This window comes from Gopherus evgoodei, chromosome 9, assembly GCF_007399415.2.
Source record: "Gopherus evgoodei ecotype Sinaloan lineage chromosome 9, rGopEvg1_v1.p, whole genome shotgun sequence".
Classification (NCBI taxonomy): domain Eukaryota; kingdom Metazoa; phylum Chordata; order Testudines; family Testudinidae; genus Gopherus; species Gopherus evgoodei.
Genome location: NC_044330.1, coordinates 26,373,169 through 26,391,573, shown reverse-complemented (window position 1 = coordinate 26,391,573; position 18,405 = coordinate 26,373,169).

Genomic DNA, 18,405 nt, shown 5'->3' with positions numbered 1-18,405 from the left:
GCTTTAGGGATTCTTGTATGCTTTTATATGTATAAATAATCTGTGAGGTAGTTGAAATGGCATGGTAGGGCTGTGTGGATTGTCCTATATTGTGTGTGGCTAGCTCAGGTCACTGAAAATGGAGTCACAGAATGTAGGGGACTAAGCTCTTCTAAAGGGAGGTAGGGAGAGAAGAAATTAAAATGGTTTTAAAAGGCCTTGTATGCAGTGTTGTTGTAGTAGCTGTATTAGTCCCTGCATATTAGACAGAGACAAGGTGGGTTAAGTAATATCTTTTATTGGACCAACTTCTGTTGGCAAGAGAGACAAGCTGAAACAGTTAACACTAGTAACCATTAAAAAATTAAGCCTGTACTTTAAGGAATTGTGATGGAATTTGATCTACACTAGGGACTAAATTTTGATGATTTAAAATGCATCTGAGTGAACTAGATGGTTCAAAATTAAATCATGAGCATGTCTAATAAATTGATGATGGGCAGAGAAACCTCAAATTTCAAAACTGGATGCAAAAGGAGCTATCTTTTTAAATATATTAATATTAATTGGAAAGAAGAGATTTCCAACAATAAGTGAGCTGTTTGGACAAAGATCAATGGAATGGATCTGGGATTAATGAGAACTGAGACCTGAAAGAGCATAAGCCATTTTGTAAATAATATGTCCCTATCTAGAAGAATTGGTACAATGAGGGGAATGGCTCATCACTAGGACCCTACCAAATTCACAGCAAAAAAAGGTGTCACAAATTCTGAAATCTGGTCTCTCCCATGAAATCTGCCCTTTTGTTTACTTTTACTCTATACTATACAGATTTCATGGGGAGACCAATGTTGCTCAAATTGGGGGTCCTGACCCAAAAGGGAGTTGCAAGGGTCACAAGATTATTTTAGGGGCTTCATGGTATTACCACCCTTATTTCTGCACTGCCTTCAGAGCTGGGCAACTGTAGAGCGGTGGCTGTTGGCCAGCAGCGGCGGCTCCAGGCACCAGCTCTCCAAGCGCATGCCTGGGGCTGCAAGCCGCAGGGGGCACCCTGCCTGTCCCTGCGAGGGTGGCAGTCAGGGAGCCTTTGGCGGCATGCCTGCAGGACTTCCTGCAGATTCAGCAGCAATTCGGCACCGGGTACGCTGAAACCACGGGACTGGCGGACCTCCCACAAGCAAACTGCCAAATCCGCAGGACCTGGGACCTCCCACAGGCAAGCTGCCGAAGGCTGCCTGACTGCCGTACTTGAGGCAGCAAAAAAGCTAGAGCTGCCCCTGTTGGCCAGGCACCCAGCTTTGAAGGCAGCGCCCCACTAGAAGTATAGAAGTAAGGGTGGCAACGCCATACTATGCCACTCTTACTTCTGTGCTGCTGCCTTCAGAGCCTGGCAGCTAGAGAGTGACAGCAGTTGACTGAGGGCCCAGCCCTGCAGGCAGCAGCAAAGAAGTAAAGGTGGCAATACCATACCATACCATCCTTACTTCTGTGCTGCTGCTGGCAGTGGCTCTGCCTTCAAAACTGGGCTCCTGGCCAACAGTCACTGCTCTCCAGCTGCCCAGCTCTGAAGGCAGCGCTGCTGCCAGCAGCAGCTCAGAAGTAAGGATAGCAGTACCACAACTCCCCTGCGATGGGGTCCACTCACCACTCTGGTGCCTCCTGTTGGTTCTCTTGGGAATTATCTCTGCATGATACAGGTGGTGTCTTGTCACCATCACTCCTGCTCTAGGACCCATGTCTGTCCAAGGACTGTGGCCCTCCTTTTCAGTAACAAAGCCCTCTAGCCATGCCACACACTGTGCTCCCCCATTCTATGGAACTCGCAGTGTGCTGTTCAGCCACTTCCCTTAGTGGCTACTGCAGCAAATTGTCTGGCCACTTCCTCATAACCCCACCATCCTCTTTGCCCTTACCTCAGAGCCTCAGCTTGCAAACCCCAACAGCCAGCCAGGAGCTGTCTCTCTTGCTCCACTGGCCCCTGCTAGCAGCACTGCTCTATTCAGGATGCTAGTAGTTTTCTCAGCCCTCCAGAGACAGTCCTTCCTCCCTGGGCTCCCAGCAGAGAACTGCCCTCTTCTGCCCTGCAGCTCCCTTTTTATATGGGCCTGCTTGGCCCTGAGTGGCTGCTCCCTTCAATCCTTCTTTGACTGGCTGCCTCCTGCGCAGCCTCCTCTACTAACTGCTTAGAGCCCAATGTGGGGCAGGTGCCCCATTGCCCTTACAATAACCTTGTGACCTCTCTCCCCTAACTGCTTTTTGGGTCAGAATCCCTACAATTACACCACCATGAAATTTCAGATTGAAATAGCTGAAATAATTAAATTTTTATGATTTTTTAAAATCATATGACCATGAAATTGACCAAAATGGAATGTGAATTTGGCAGGGCCCTACTCATCACTGAAGTGTTTGACCGTGTACCTACACTGCAGTAACAGGGTACAACTGCAGCTCCTGTAGCCAGATCTGAGCAGACCAGGCATTTAATTTATATCATATTGACTTAATGGAAGATGCTACAGAAATAGCTCATTTACCCAGTGGGAGCCCATTTTCATCAATGGAGTAACACTGGTGTAATATTGGTATAACAGTGGTGAATCAGGCCCATACTTTGATTTTATTATTAAAGAAATTAATCTTAAGCAGAATAGCTTTCTAGAATTTTTATTTTAACTTGCATATAATTTTTTTTAAATAAATGTTTGTTTTAAATCTCCCCTTTTTTATCTTGAAAACTTTTTTGAAAGATAACAACAAGCTCCTTATAGATATTTCCACAATAACAATCCCCTCTGTCCCCTTTGATTTGTTCAGGCAGTTTGTGTGCACCATGCATACAAAGAGAAAATAAAGAAAGGACAGACCAAGAAAATAGCATCCTTCCGTGACAAAGGTTCCGTGACAACACTGAGGTTCAGACATTGGTTTGCTGGCTTCCAGGCTTCCTTCAGTTTCCAATAGCAACCACAAAATGTATCGAACTATGTCAGTGTTTCACATTGCATATAGCAGCAGGAAACTCAAAGTTTAAAATGCTAAGCTGTTTAAATGGCAATATTTTATGAATAACAATAATCAGTAGAAAAGGTTTATAGCTAAAATTTTTAGGGACTCTTCCTCTAAACATTCTCCCTCCTGTCTGATGCATGATTAATGGGATCTGAAACACTGGGACTGTATCTGTGGGCATGTTTATGGTACTCTAGCTGTGTCGCTGTAGTGTAGACACTTCCTACATCAGTGGAAGGGGGCTTTCTGTCTGTTTAGTTAATCCATGTGTCCGAGAGGTGGGAGCTACACTGGGGCACCTAACTACAGTGCTCAGGGCACAACATTTTTCACAGCCCTGAATAACGTAGTTAGGTCTTTCTAATTTTTAAGTGTAGACCAGCCTAACTGTAAACAAAGTGAAGTATATGTAAATAAGTGGTGCAAGGGCTGCAGGCAATACATAGACTTTGAATTTTTTTTCCCCATCCTAAATCAGAACAAAGTCAATCTAAAAAATTATTGCAAATTGATAATCCAAGAAAAAAAAAAAGTCCAATTGAAACATTTCCTTTTGATGATTTTGAAATATTTTGTTTCGTTTATGGCCTTTAAAAACTTTTTTGTATAAATTAACAAAACATTTGAAACAAAACTTCAAAACAAAAAACAAAGTTGACAGTTTTTTTGTTTTGAAAATGTAGACAATTTTTTGGAAAAAGTTTCACATTTTTTTTTCTGTTGGAAGACTTGTCAAAACCAACCCTTTCCACTGAACCATTTTGATTCTGATTAATCATCGTTCTCCAATAACAAATGTTTAATCTGAAAATTCCTGACCAGCTCTACAAACAATGTAAGGCAAACTAAGCTAATACTGTAGGAGACTGATCTCTGGACACTTGGTCTGTTGTATATTCCTGTGCCTCCTAATACAGTAGATAAATAGACTTGTTGTCAATAAGGATCAATGTTCATATCACTGGGAATCAACTTAATATGCATAATTGTTTAGCTATATTTTGTGTTCACCTAGACAAATAACTCCCAATCATTTTTGCGTGTACCAAAGAGGTATTGGTACTTCAAGTGTTTGTCATATTTCTCTGGCTGATTCTCCACCTTCTCTCCGACTTTAGCTGCTTTCCAATCTCTGCCTTGATGAACTTAGGACCTAGTGTGTGGTTTGAGGCTGAGCGTATCACCAGTAACTGCCTCCCATTAAGGTGTCTCCATATTGCATACATTGGGATTTGGAGTTGCTCACAGTCTATTACTTTTAGAGAATGACAGAGGCCCAGCACAATTGCAGGAAGAGGTCATTAGGTTGGAGATGGGAAGAGATCACTTGCTGCTAGGGAAGAGAGCCTAAATTGTTGGCTACAGATGAAAGGGCAAAAGGAGGTTGCTATTGGAATTTCAGACTGATAAATTAATTCAGCTTTTCTACAAGAATAGCAATCACGTACCCAGGAGTATAATTTTTGCTTACCCGCAAACTTTTCTACCCACAACAAATATCAAGAGACCATTTTACTCTTTCATTCTGTAAAAATACAATATATTCACATAAATGTTGAGGGAGGGAGTTTGGTTTTTGTAATACAGTGATTATAATGAGTGTTAGAAATTATAAGAGTAAATAAAAGGATGTATTTATAGATCTGGATGCAAATGTATATAGAAGTGGCCATATCAGAGCCAGATCTATAAAATAGGGTTAACTGAATTTTAAAGTTATTTATTTGCATATTTTGGGGAAGACATCGGGGAAAATACATCTTTTAGAAAGGATGCCTGTAAGAATCACTGTATTAACCTAAAGTTAAGATAATAAGATACATAATAAAATTACTCTTCTTTGGGGAAAAAAAATCTTCAAAAGACTTGGACTGATCAAGGGACACAGTGGAGTGCTTCCTATTTTAAGTATGCTCCTAGAATTAATGCACACTGGATTTAGTTACATCGAGATCCATTATAAAATTTTAAGCTCCTTTTTCTGGCATACCCTGTCTACAGCATGCCTTCTTTGTCCTCCACAACAAATGTTCGTGCAGCACCTAGAATATTGTAGGCACTGTTAGAAACGTTTATAATTAATAATAATAATGCAATAGGGGTGTGTAAATATCCAACTGGCATTTTCTTTACCCAATCATATCTGGTTAATAAAAGGTTTCTTCTAAGAAAAATAAAATCTTTGGCAAGTTATCTTTTATTCTTTTGAGTAGAAGGACATCTGTCATGTCCATCTGCATCAAACTCCAGATGTATGGTTATTTAAAAAAAATTGGATAAATACTAAATTTGCATAAAATTGTGCTGGTCTGATTGCAGTCTTCATCACAGATGAGTGAATGGAAGAAAAATTCAGCAGAATGAATTAATGATCTCATTTTGTTCAGCATCAGGTATGAAATTCATAATAGTACAGAGGCCCTTGCATGGGCCTGTATCCCTAAATCCCACCCTATAGCTTAAGTGGAATTAATGTGGCATATAGAGTATTGCATGGGCCGCCTTACCCCAAATGAATACATGTATCACTTCCTATTTTAGGAGCCTGATTCTTAAACCAAAGCCCCTTTAAACTGCCAGAGTAGTATAAAGAGGGTCTTAGGGTAAGAGAGAATCAGGCCCTGAAACTGGAAATACTGTATTCACTGGAAATATATTTCCACCGTGCTGAATGAAAAATCAGCAAAAAAAAAAAAAATTATAATTACTATTTCTAGCAACTGTCAAGTGCCAGCACTCCATAGAAGAGGCTGGCTAGAAGCCTGGCAATTAATTTTGTGTGACTATGTAGCTAGCCATATGTGTGCTAAAAAAAATTTCTGTGAAATTATGTAGCAATGGAAATGATTGAGGTTTGAAAGCATGAGGTTTGGTGTGTGAAATTACATGTCTCCATATACACTCTTTCCAATATTTAGGGCATAATTTTTAAATGAGCAGGTGCCCACTACCACAAGTTAAATTTTTGTACACAACTGTTGCCTAATTTGTGTGTGTAATGACGATGGTTGCTCATTGAAATTTGAATACCTCATCATTTGTGTGTGCAAAGATCCAATTTATTGCTGCAGTCATTTTTGAAAATGAAACGTAGGTGCTTGTATCACCTGAACACTTTAGAAAACTTTACCCTAATTCTTTAACACCTATCACCTACAGAGAGCTAAAAAAGTGTTTCTCTTTCACATTCTGTCATCTCAGCCATAGCTACTCTCTTCATTGTACTGTTCTTCAATGAGTTCACAATTAACTCTGCTCTGCTTATCCTCTTCTCCAGCTACTGGAGTGACGTGTTCCTCTGAAACAAATGAAACATAAGGATTTAGCTTTAAATGATTGCAGGCATGTGTGTATTCTATCTGACATATCTGGTACATTTAGTAGTCAATAAATTGTATCATTCCTTAATCCCTAAAATTAGAAAAAATCACTGGCGCTAAAGTCACGTGTGAACAGAATACAAGTATGTTTAAAAATAAATCAATATATTGTATTTATACTTGCAACTGATTATCATGCCTAACTGATTTGGAACTGTTTCACATTACCAATTTTTTTTTAATTCTGCTCTGAGTGTTAATGTATGGAGGGGAGGTAAATATATATACCTGTAGTGGAGGAGATGACCTTGCTTTCTTTTCATGATTTATAATGGCTGTATTATTCACAAGTTGACCCATCTTAAACTCAAGTTGATCAACTCTCCCAACTCTGCTACATGAGTTTGGAATACAAGCAGCTATGATGTGTGGAGTCTTTTGTCACTTCACTGGTCAGGGATTTACATGTGAAACTCCCCATTTAACAAGATGAAAATACACCTCTTTGTATGGACACAGAAAGGAATGCAATTTTTTAAAAGTATGAAAAAAATTGTGTGCTCTACTGAACAAGAAAAATATTTCTGAATCTGATTCTACAAGGTTCTAAGTGCCTCTTGTGAGCTGTTAACATTTTCATTAATGGTAATTGTGGATATTTAGAACCTTAGAGGATTTAATTGTAAGATCTATAGAGCAGAGACCTTGTGAACCTACGTATTTATGGAATGTGTGACTGAATGGGCGCATTGGGCCTTTGGACACTTTCACAATACAAAAAATACCAGGTTCCATGATGATTTTAAATATAGTTCCTTTCATTCAGATGAAAACTAAAGTTCTTACATCCAAAAAGCTATGAACATGAAGGCTGCAAAGTCAAGCACTCAACAGTTAGGAAATGCCAAAATTAAGGTTGCAACCTTAAATCGGACCAGGTGCATATGTATTATGATAAGCCTTTAATTACGTGATCACATGATTTTTTTTAAAGGACCCCTGCCTCAGTCAGTGCACAGGATGGACATACTCTGAAGACCAATCAGAACTGTGTTGCATGGACAACCTTAATTCTGGCACTTCCTAACTTTTGAATGCTTTACTCTTCAACCTTAACATTCTTTTAACATCTTTTGTGTTTGTTTTTTAATTTTTCCATTTGCTTCTTTTAAAACAAGAAAATCTTGGTTTCCATGCCAGGTTCTGGAGAGTAGTGTGCTGTAGTGGTCCCAGTTCAGTCTCCCTACCACCACCTCCTAGTTCCTCATCCCAGTCTCCACTTTCTCAATGCTTCTCATTCCAGTCCTGGTCTCTTCCTCTGGGCTCCCTGTCCCAGTCTCACTCTCCAGGGTCCTCATTTGTCTCCCTCTACAAGGGTCCTTGTCCTAACAACTCATCCAGCCAGTCCCAGTCTTCCACCTCTGCCCCTTACCCAAGTCTCCTCATCTCATCTCAGTTTCTTCCCCGCCCCACTTCTGGTCCTATTCTCTCTCCCAGACTCCTTGTCCCAGTCACTTTCCCCTGGCTCCTCATTCAATCTGTCTTCCCCTGCCATTGGATTCCAGGCCCAGTCTGCCCAATCAGTCGGTCTCCTTTTCATCCTCCACTCCCAGTCCCAGTCTTCGTCTCTGCCTCACCAGGCTCCTCTCACAATCTACTCCCTGTCCCCCTGCCAGATCCATCCCTTGTTCTATCTGCATTTGAGTCAGGCTGCTTCCTTCTTTGTGATGCTTAGGATCATTAAGAGTACCAGAGAGAGAGTCTCCCTGCTTTGAGTTCCTGTGCCTGGTCCTACAGCAGCCCTTGGCTGCCAAGAGAAGAAATTGCCAGGTAAGTCTTGTTCAGTCCCTGCAACCCTGAGCTGTAGCATATTCAATCACTCCAATCAGCATGTAAGAGCTCTGATGTGATGGAGCGTGATCAGTACAGACAGAATTGTCAAAGAATTTAGGTGCAAATTCTAGTAAGTCCCTACTAAATATGTGTGAACAGTGATTTTTCAGAGGCTTATAACCTGCCTAAATTTGGGAAAATATTTACAGGAATGGCCTGACATGAGCAACCCCATTGTCAAATTTCAAGTCCCTGCTTCATAGAATATCAGGGTTGTCATTTAGTTCAACCTCCTGCTTAAAGGGAGACCAACTGCCAGACAGATTTTTGCCCCAGATCCCTAAATGGTCCCCTCAAGGACTGAGCTCATAACCCTGGGTTTAGTAGGCCAATGCTCAAACCACTGAGCTATCCCTCCCCACAAAGCAAGGAGGCCATAAAGGTTCTTAATTAATTAAAAGTTTGTAAGAATTTTTTAACATGAGCAAAAAAAGTATTTTCCCCCAATTCCATTCTCAGAAATGGCTGAACCATTATTGCTAAAGCTTTCCAAATTAAAGTCCACCTGAGGGAGATACCCAGAATGGAAAATTTCAGCTTGAACGGTTAAAGCATGCCAAAGATATAAACCATTGAAAACAAGGTCTTATAGTGGGAAGTATAAGGGCAACCTTTACTATAGGTGGCACCACCAACTCTGCCTGTAATTGAGAAACCACTTCACTGATCACTGACATTCAACCAGCTTTGGGGCAGAATAAGGCAGGTGCTTAACCAATATCATGCAATTGTTTAAGACAGAAATTGGAAAAAATACCCATTTGAACATACAGGGAGATTTCTGGGCTGCAGAGCTGTACATACCCAAATCAGAATTTAGCAAGGTTTCTAAACATTAGAGGAGTGAAGTTCTGGAACAGCCTTCCAAGGGGAGTAGTGGGCACAAAAGACATATCTGGCTTTAAGACTAAGCTTGATAAGTTTATGGAGGGGATGGTATGATGGGATAGCCTAATTTTAGCAATTAATTTGGCAACTGATCTTTGATTATCAGCAGGTAAGTATGCCCAGTGGTCTGTGATGGGATGTTAGATGTGTTGGGATCTGAGTTACTACAGAGAACTTTCCTGGGTGCTGGCTGGTGAGTCTTGCCCACATGCTCAGGGTTTAACTGATTGCCATATTTGGGGTCGGGAGGGAATTTTCGTCCAGGGCAGATTGGCAGAGGCCCTGGAGGTTTTTTGCCTTCCTCTGCAGCATGGAACACAGGTCACTTGCTGGAGGATTCTCTGCACTAGCTGGAGGATTTTCTGCAGCTTGAGGTCTTCAAACCACAATTTGAGGACTTCAATAACTCAGACTTAGGTTAGGGGTTTGTTACAGGAGTGGGTGGGTGAGATTCTGTGGCCTGTGTTGTGCAGGAGATCAGACTAGATGATCATAATGGTCCCTTCTGACCTTAAAGTCTATGAAGTTAACAACTGTAGACTTAAGAAAAATGGTGTGGGATATTTAGTTACTGCAAGTGCACAGAACTTTGTTTTTACACCTCCACAGTAAGATCACTTCCAAAATCTTTGATCTGAAATACCATACTTGCTGGTAAGAGTAGCAACTACTGAGGCACTAGCAGCCTTTTCTGCAGAACTCTGGGTTTTCTTTTGAGGTCTCCCATCCAAGTACTGACCAGGCTCTATGCTGCCAAGTTTTGAATCCTGGCAAGTTCACTGCTGGAAATGGTATGGCTGAAATAAAATGATTTTTTGTTTTGAGAACAAAAAATGTGTTGGGGAGCTGAAACCACAAACCAAGTGTAGCAAATTATTGTTTACAAACTCATCTAAAAAGATCAGAATACAAATTCTCACAGATTCTTCATTATTTCAGTACAGTGCAGTCATTCTAAAAAAACCCTTAAGGTAGTGTTACACAGCCTGTTCATTTCTCTTAATCAGTTTTAAACCACTTGAAAGAATAATATGTAAGAGAAAAGTTGAAGGAAATGTAATTTTTGATGTACCTGGCTTAAACATAATATTTGAGCTGACTAGCCTTCAAATAAGAGATCTCGTAACCTGTATTGACACAAACAAAAAAACTGAGGCTCAGTAGGTCCTTTCTCTTCTGCTCAGTATGTTTATAAATTTCCTGAGCTTGTCTTGGGACACCTGTGCTATTGAATTTGACAAGTGTATCCTTCAGTAAGAGTCTTCTCTTGACATTAGCAAGAAGTGGAGTTCCCTACAAGCTCATGTCCCTGACGGAGTGAAGAAAGCACTACCAGATGTACTTTACTAGTGGCCTGGATGCATCACTTTGTATTGACCTCTGTCACCTCCGTTCTCTTGATGGTTTTTTGTGAGACAGTAGGAATCTTATTCATTCACTCATGCTAATTACTTGAATTGAGGCACATCAACAGCCTGCCTCTGTCATAAAAAAGAAGGATTTTTCTTAAAGAATAATGTATGACTAATGTGAATACAAGTTATGGATTCCAATTATTAACATAATATATTAACTGTTATATACATATATATAAAAATATATTAACCAGGCTGTTCCAGAACTGGTCGCATTTGTGCATTTCCACTTAGGGTGATTTTTCCCCTCCTGTGAGGGCCTGTGGATCTCAAAGCCAAGTTTGTGGGGGTGATCCTTCTCCAGTCTTCCCCCAGCAGCTCAAAGGCAGCAGCTGGGACCAGAGTCCATGAAGCACAACTGGGGCTCAAGTCTCAACCCTACGGTTTGTTTGGGAGAAGTCCAAGGATCCTGACTGGGCCGCAGTCCCTGTTTAAGCCAGAGGAGGAAACAGGAAGTTTGTACAACTGGGCTTTACCCTAAGGGTGTCTATGGATATTATTGGGACCGTGTCTCAATATTAGGAGCTTTGTCTTATATAGGACCCTATTGCCCCCCACTACCCTCCCATCCCAATTTTTCACACTTGCTATCTGGTCAGCCTAGTCTACACTGCAATTAGACACCTGTGGCTGGTCCATGCCAGCTGACTCAGGCTAAGGGGTTGTTTCATTGAGGTATAGATGCTCAAGCTGTAGCCCAAGCTCTGGGACCCTACCTCATATGGTCCTAGAGCCCAGGCTCCAGCTCAAGCCTAAATGCCTACACTGCAATTAAACAACTCCTTAGCCTGAGACCTGCGAGCCCAAGTCAGCTTGCATGGGCACATCACAGGTTTTTAATTGCAGTGTAGCCATACTCTGTGGTTTCATTCTATCTGCCCCAGGCCTGCTGAAGCATATCTGCCTGGTTCTGCAGGTTTTAGAGATGTGGGGCTGGTTTGGAAGAGGCCTGGCCAAAGCACAGCATACAAAGTGGCATATCTTATTGCAAGACCCACCAGAATTATTGTTGATGCTGTCATTGTTCTTGCTTCATGCTTTTAAATTCCCTAGCAAAAGCAGAGGCAAAGGCTGAGAAGCATTGCTTGCATGACACACCGTGGAATACCCCATTCCTCTGAATGTCCAGAGCATTTCCCTGCAGATCTCAGGATATTTGCAAGGTTGAAGAGGCATGTTCCAGTCCACTCCATGGGAGCTATTATTGCCTCCCCAACTTCATGACTCCTTGAAAACTCTGGAATTGGAATCTCAGAGTTTTCAAAGTATGTTTTACTCTCCCATAGATATTTTGCCTAAAAGCATGGTCCTGTCTTTTGCTTTTTAACTGTCCTCTTATAAGTAACTATATGTAAATTTCTTTGATTTAGATAAGGATGTTTGTTGAAGCTAAAGTAGGACCACATTTTTGTGATAATATCTTTAGTTCAGTATTCTTACTATTGCTCCATTCTTCTGAGACATTATCCATCATCCATTTGCATTTAAATAACAATGAAGAAGACACATGAAAATGTGCTCCAATTATATTCACTTGGATAGAAGAGTTGGTAGCCCTAAAATGTGTTTTATTATTATTATTGATTATTACTATGGGCAAGGTAGTGTATATTTGCATCCAACTAAAGATCAAACAGAACATATATAAATAGCACAGAATGCAAGAGCTGCAGAAACTCAAGACATGCAAAATTAAAACTATCACATCAGAAACACTCTCCGTCAGATTTTCCATAGGAAAAAAAATGTGGATAATTAAGTTAACAACCATATGCTGTTTAAGTTAGGCATCGAGTACATACAGAATTGATCTGGCAGAGCATATTTTGTTTAGGAGCATCTGGTAAATGTGGATAATACACAATAGGATTTACCAAATGAATTACATGCAATAATAATCACTTACATCTGATGCCAGCCAGTTATTCTGCCGATTTTAATGTATATATTTCTTTGTATCCAAACAGGTTCCCAAAGTATTCTGAATACTCTTAAGGGGCCACATTCATCAAAGATTCTGGAATTTATAACTACTTAATCAAATTTGCTCAGAATTTAACAGTTCTGCAAGATCAACCTACATTTGAAAATCAAGCTGTAACTTTTTTGCTTCATACACTATCACCTGCAATAAAAACTTGAATCAAAATGCAGGGCCAAATTTTGCCCATAAATGTGCTTTCACAACTACTACATATGACTAATAATATGGAAAACAGAACACAGATAATATTATTGACTAGATATTATAGGTCATATTCTCAACTAATATAAACCAACGTAGCTCTACTGACTTCAACGGAACTATATCAATTTGAACCAGCTGAGAATCTGGTCCTGTCGGTACATTAGAAATTGATAGATGGAAGGGTTAGGTAAGCACAGCTTGTTCTTCCAAAGCTAAGCAAGCTCTGAAGAGCTGAATGTGGTGTTGGGGACTATGACTTTTAAGGGTTGAGGATCCCAGGCAGAGCCCCTGAAGCACTGAAGGTATGACTGCATCACAGATGAAGGTGTGTGTAACTGTAGTGTAGGTAGGCATACCCATGTTAGCTCTAATCTAGTGCAGGTAACCATAGCAATGAAGACATAGTGGCACAGGCTTCAATATGGGTTAGCTGCCCCAGTGCAAGCCCACTGGGGACCCTGATTATATATTCAGATTGCTGGCTTGCACCACAGTCTGTGCTACCTTGACTTCACTGCTATCATTACCCATACTAGCTAGATTAAAGCTAGCACAGTTATGCTTACCCACACTACAATTAATTGCACCTTTATTTGCAGTATGCATGTCCCCTAAGTGATCACTGAAGATGACAAAGTGTAGTAGAAATGGCTTTGAGTAGCAAAGTAGGCATATGCATATGGTATGACTCAGAAGGCACATGAGCAGCTGATAAGACAAGTAACAAGATGGCAATTTTATGCACTCACTTTTCTGGCCAGTACCACAGTTTGAGATAGGTCCGGTATGGTGGTAAGCACCCTCAGCTCCTATTGCCTTCTAACCTGACACCAGTGCCCATGGCTGGAAGACATAGCAGTCCCTGGCTCCACTTCTCTAGCATGTTAATCTTTTTGAAGCTTCCCTTGCCATTATTTTATTTATTTTTTTGACTCTCAAGATGTCTCCAGAGAACAATACCATATGGTAGTTTTGATTCCTTAAAGTGACTCCATTATTAACATTAGATCCCAAGTATTTCTCAGTCTCCTTTGGATAAGTCAATGCAGTGTTTTAAACTGTCTGATTTTTTTTCAGCTAGATTTTCCATTTACAAATAATCAAATGGCTTTTCAGTTAATACAGGATCATCTAATCATAATTGTTACAAAGCTCACCAATGATATCAAATAATATTTCAAGATATTTGAATCTTTGATACTGTGCTGTCTGTAAATCATACTATCGAGATCAGGAATTTGTGTGGTTACTACTTCAGTGATTCTCTCACAAAAAGCACATGTATGCCCTTGTGACCATGTATCTCAGCTATTTTAACTCCCTCTTTTAGGGCTTTCAGTGGGGCTGCTCCATCACTTTCAGCATGTTCAGAGTGCAGTGGCACAACAGCTCATTGGTTTGAGTTATCACAATCCCACCGGGCTGCTCCTGCAAGGTGTTGAAGCATGATGGCCTCAATCCAGCAAAACACTTCAACATGCATTTAACTTGAAGCACATGAGTAGATTCATGGATCACATATTTTTAGGCCAGATGGGACTATTGGCTCATCTAGTCTGATCTCATGTCTGTCACAGGCCATAGAATTTCACTCAGTTACCCCAGCATTGAGCTCAAACACGTGAGTTTGACTATAGAATATCTTGCAGAAAGGCATCCAGTCTTGATCTGAAGACATCAGAGATGGAGAATCCACTGCTTCCCTTGGTAGTTTGTTCCAACACGTAACTTCCTACACTGTTAAAAATTTGTGCCTTATTTCTCATTTGAATTTGTCCGGCTTTAACGTCCAACTATTGGTTCTTTTTATGGGTAGCCTCACTGAAGTCAGTGGAGACTACTCATATGCTTAAAAATTAAAGTGCTTTGCTGAATCAGGGCCCAACTCCTCAGCATCTTGCAGGATCAAGCCTGTTGCCAGTCTTACTCTTTTACATTGGCCAGAAAAGGTGGATGGAACTTTAAATTGGCACTTGTGCTTGTTAGAGACCTTAACAGAGTTGGCCTTGGTTCCCTTTGAGACCATCTCACTGAGTATTTTATACCGATGGGTATCTTAGTTCACACATCACGAGCTGTATCAGGTTTCCATCTTCACATCTGAACTTGTCAGGCAATTGCACTTTTGCTGTGATGGGCCCTCTGGTGTCAGGGTCAGATTTCCAATTAGGCATAGTTGGCATATGCCATGGGGTGCCTAAAAGTTTAATTTTTTTACGGAAACATGAACGTCAGATGTGGAGGGGAGGAAGGGGAGGATGCTGAAGATGCTGTGCCTGGGGGGGGGTGTAAGGTGCAAATCCAGCCCTGTATGATGTGTACAGGGGTGGCTCCAGGCCCCAGCATGCCAAGCACGTGCTTGGGACGGCAAGCCACAGGGGGCGCTCTGCTGGAGCCGCGAGGGCGGCAGACAGGCTGCCTGCGGAGGATCCGCTAGTCCTGTGGCTTCGGCGGACCTCCCACAGGCCTGCATGTAGAGGGTCCGCTGGTCCCGTGGCTTCGGAGGACGCCTACGGGAGGTCTGCTGAAGCCACGGGACCAGTGGACCCTCCACAGGCAATCCGCCAAAGGCAGCCTGCCTGCCGTGCTTGGGGCGGTAGAATGCCTAGAGCCACCTCTGGATGTGTAACTCACTTTCCCTTGAACTTTATTTTATTTCGTTTCATTCTTTGTTGCTTTCAGAAAAACACCTGAAAGCTTTTCCCCTTCTAAATTGTTTTATAACAGCCTTTATTTGCAATATATCTGTTTCTTTCCTCATTAAACATTTGAATGCCACATTTATTTTTATTTATATTTTTAATATTTTTTGTTTAAATTTGTATTCTGTTGTACAGTGTCTAAAATGCAGTGTGTGTGGGAATGGGGGTTGCTATAGAAACACAATTATTAATTACAGCATAATTAAAGAACTGTGTAATCAGACAATCTTGTAAAATGTGGTATTGCAATTATTAATTATGGTGGATTTAAGAATGCTGATTATTTCAGTAATGTGCCTGGAGCAATACCAAACCTCTTAATGATGATGTATGATGAGTTAGATTTGATGGTGAAACAGATGAAAAGTATACAAAAGAAACTTTCTAAAGATCATTCAAAAAGAAATACTGGCTACATACTAGTAACACTCACATTCATGTGTTATGCAACAATAACTGACAATTGAACTATCTGTTCCTTTTTTTAATTTTGGGATGTTTTCCCTTGTATTCTGCTGTTAGTAGAGATAGAAATCTGAAGTTAATGTATTATGTTTTCCCTCACTTATGGCTGTGGCATTCCTTCCTCCCCCCGCTTGTTTTTGAGAGAGAAGCATGTGTTTTTCTCATATGACTGTGTGGAGTTCTGTCTCATTGTTGAGACGTATACATTTTTTTATTCATTTGATTTTTTTTTCTGGTTTGTTTCATTTTATTTTTAGTCAGATTTTATGTTTCCTGCACTGTTTGTGGAGTATGTTTCTTTGTTTAGGTTTTATCTGTCTTTGTGCACGTGCTTGGCTCGTCCCCAGATGTTGCTTTGTTTTTCCCCAATAGGTTTCTGTTTGTTTTTTAATTAATGATTTTATTTACATTCTGTTTCAGAGACCTCGACCCACCCTTTAAGAAGGCTTAGGACAAATCTTCTTTACCTTTTTAGTACTAAAGAACTTTTAATATATTCTTTTTGATATTTTTTTTCCTTCAGTCAAATTACATAACTTCAAGTGAATGTAAGGCAGTTAACTTACTGCCATCTGTATCGTATCTATTCGTAATATTCCGCTCTATGGTCAGAAATATGGCATTGAGTAGAAATTTGGCTCTTGTCTGGGAAGTTAGTTTTGCTTGATAACCTGTGAAGAAAGGAAATCTAGCAATAATCTGAGGTTTTTTTGTGAAGAAGGTTTTGCTAGATTTCAAATTATTCTGCCACTTCTTATGCATTCCTAAGTACCTGTTCAGCCAACTGGTTAAGCATGAGCCTATCTTTAAGCACATGAATCATCCGTTGACTTCAGTGAGTTGATTCACATGATTAAAGTTGGGCACGTGCTTAAGTACCTGGTTGAATCAGGGCCTGTTTGAAGAAACACTCATGTGGTTACATGCAGGCTTTCATCCTACTGATTCCATAATCCTCCTGTGTATATTTGTGGGGAGTCCAGAGGTTTTTGTAATCCACTTTGCCATGAAATCTGTCCTTATTTTAGTTTTCTCACTCTCAAAGTAATCAGACCTCCTATAATAATTTTGCATCAAGTAAATCCTCACCTCAGAACAAACATGACCATCATCACAGAAATGTCATCTGCAGAGTCCAAAGCCTCTATGAAACAAGATTCTTCCTTTTTTAATGTAAACACATTTTTCCCCAAAACGAACTTCCCGTATCCCTGTCAACAGCAGAGTCTGACTTAAACAGGTCTCTTAATCTGCATGTTTTTCCCCTGAGAATGAAGTCCTGATCACTCATTCAACAATTGTCTGTGTCACAGATGCAGAGTAATTGTCTTGCAACCCTCCCCCTAGCCCCCAAGCTTTCTTCTTTAAAGTCTGTGTAGTGGGTCTCAGGCTACTGAAGAAAACACTTCCAAATGGTTGCTAGGTGGCAGATCTCCACTTTGCAAAGCATTTCCTCTGTTGTATTACTATTGCATGTTGTAGAATAGATTGGCTGTAGGCTCAAGTTCAAAGCTTTTTTTTGTATTGTTTTTAAGTTAAAATCTGTGGCAAAATCAAGTTCACATCTTGCAGGTAGTGAAAGCACAGTGCCCTCTCAACCAGGTGTCAGGAAATCTGGATTAAGCATAACAAAGCACTTGTTGGCTTCAGCTACTTCAGCTGTTTCCTTAAACTCTGTTTCAGACAGAAATAACCTAAATATTTCAAAAACTAATTTGGGTGGCAGAAGACTTGACGGCCCAGGCCAAGATTAACAGCAATAGATAGTAGGCATGCACCACACATTCCCAGTTGTGGCGGGTTTTCAGTTTTTGTAAATTAAGCTACAGTCTTGAGAGGGTCATGAGCCAAACAGTGAAGATCTGAATTCAGATGTCCTCACAATTCAAGAGATTTCTGCTCTGATGTTCCAGTTCAGGTCCATCATACTGAGGTTGAAGTTGAGCTATGAAGTTCACATCTGAGGAGATACCAAATCAGTGTTCCTGTGTACCCTAAATATACCCTCAGTACCCTAAATATATTCTGATGGCCTTTTAGCATATGTCCCCTGATGTGAACAATTAATACTGGACCTAAAATTAATTAGTTAAGTATTCTGAAATGTCACTTTTTTCTTATTTTTTCATTAATTTTAAATTTCAATTAAAATGAAACAGATTTTAATTGTTTTGAGTCTAGAAAGAAAAGGTGGAGTTAGAGTGCCTAAATACTACCAGGACTATTACACTATGAATACGTAAGACAGAGAGAAGTCCTCAGCTATACATAACTTTCTAATAGCATGAACATCTTAATAGTCAGCTTTACTAATGTGTTTTCTGTACAGTATATTTTGCATTTCTATCATCTTATCCATGCTTTGTTTTTTCTAGCTAGTTATAAGTGCTAATTTATACCGCCTGGACCAAATCTTATTGAAGAGTCTGTCCCCCCAGTGCATCTGATAAGTAAAACTATTATTTTACTCTACATAAGAACAGCCATACAGGGTCAAACCAATGGTCCATATAACCCAGTATCCTGTCTTCCAGCAG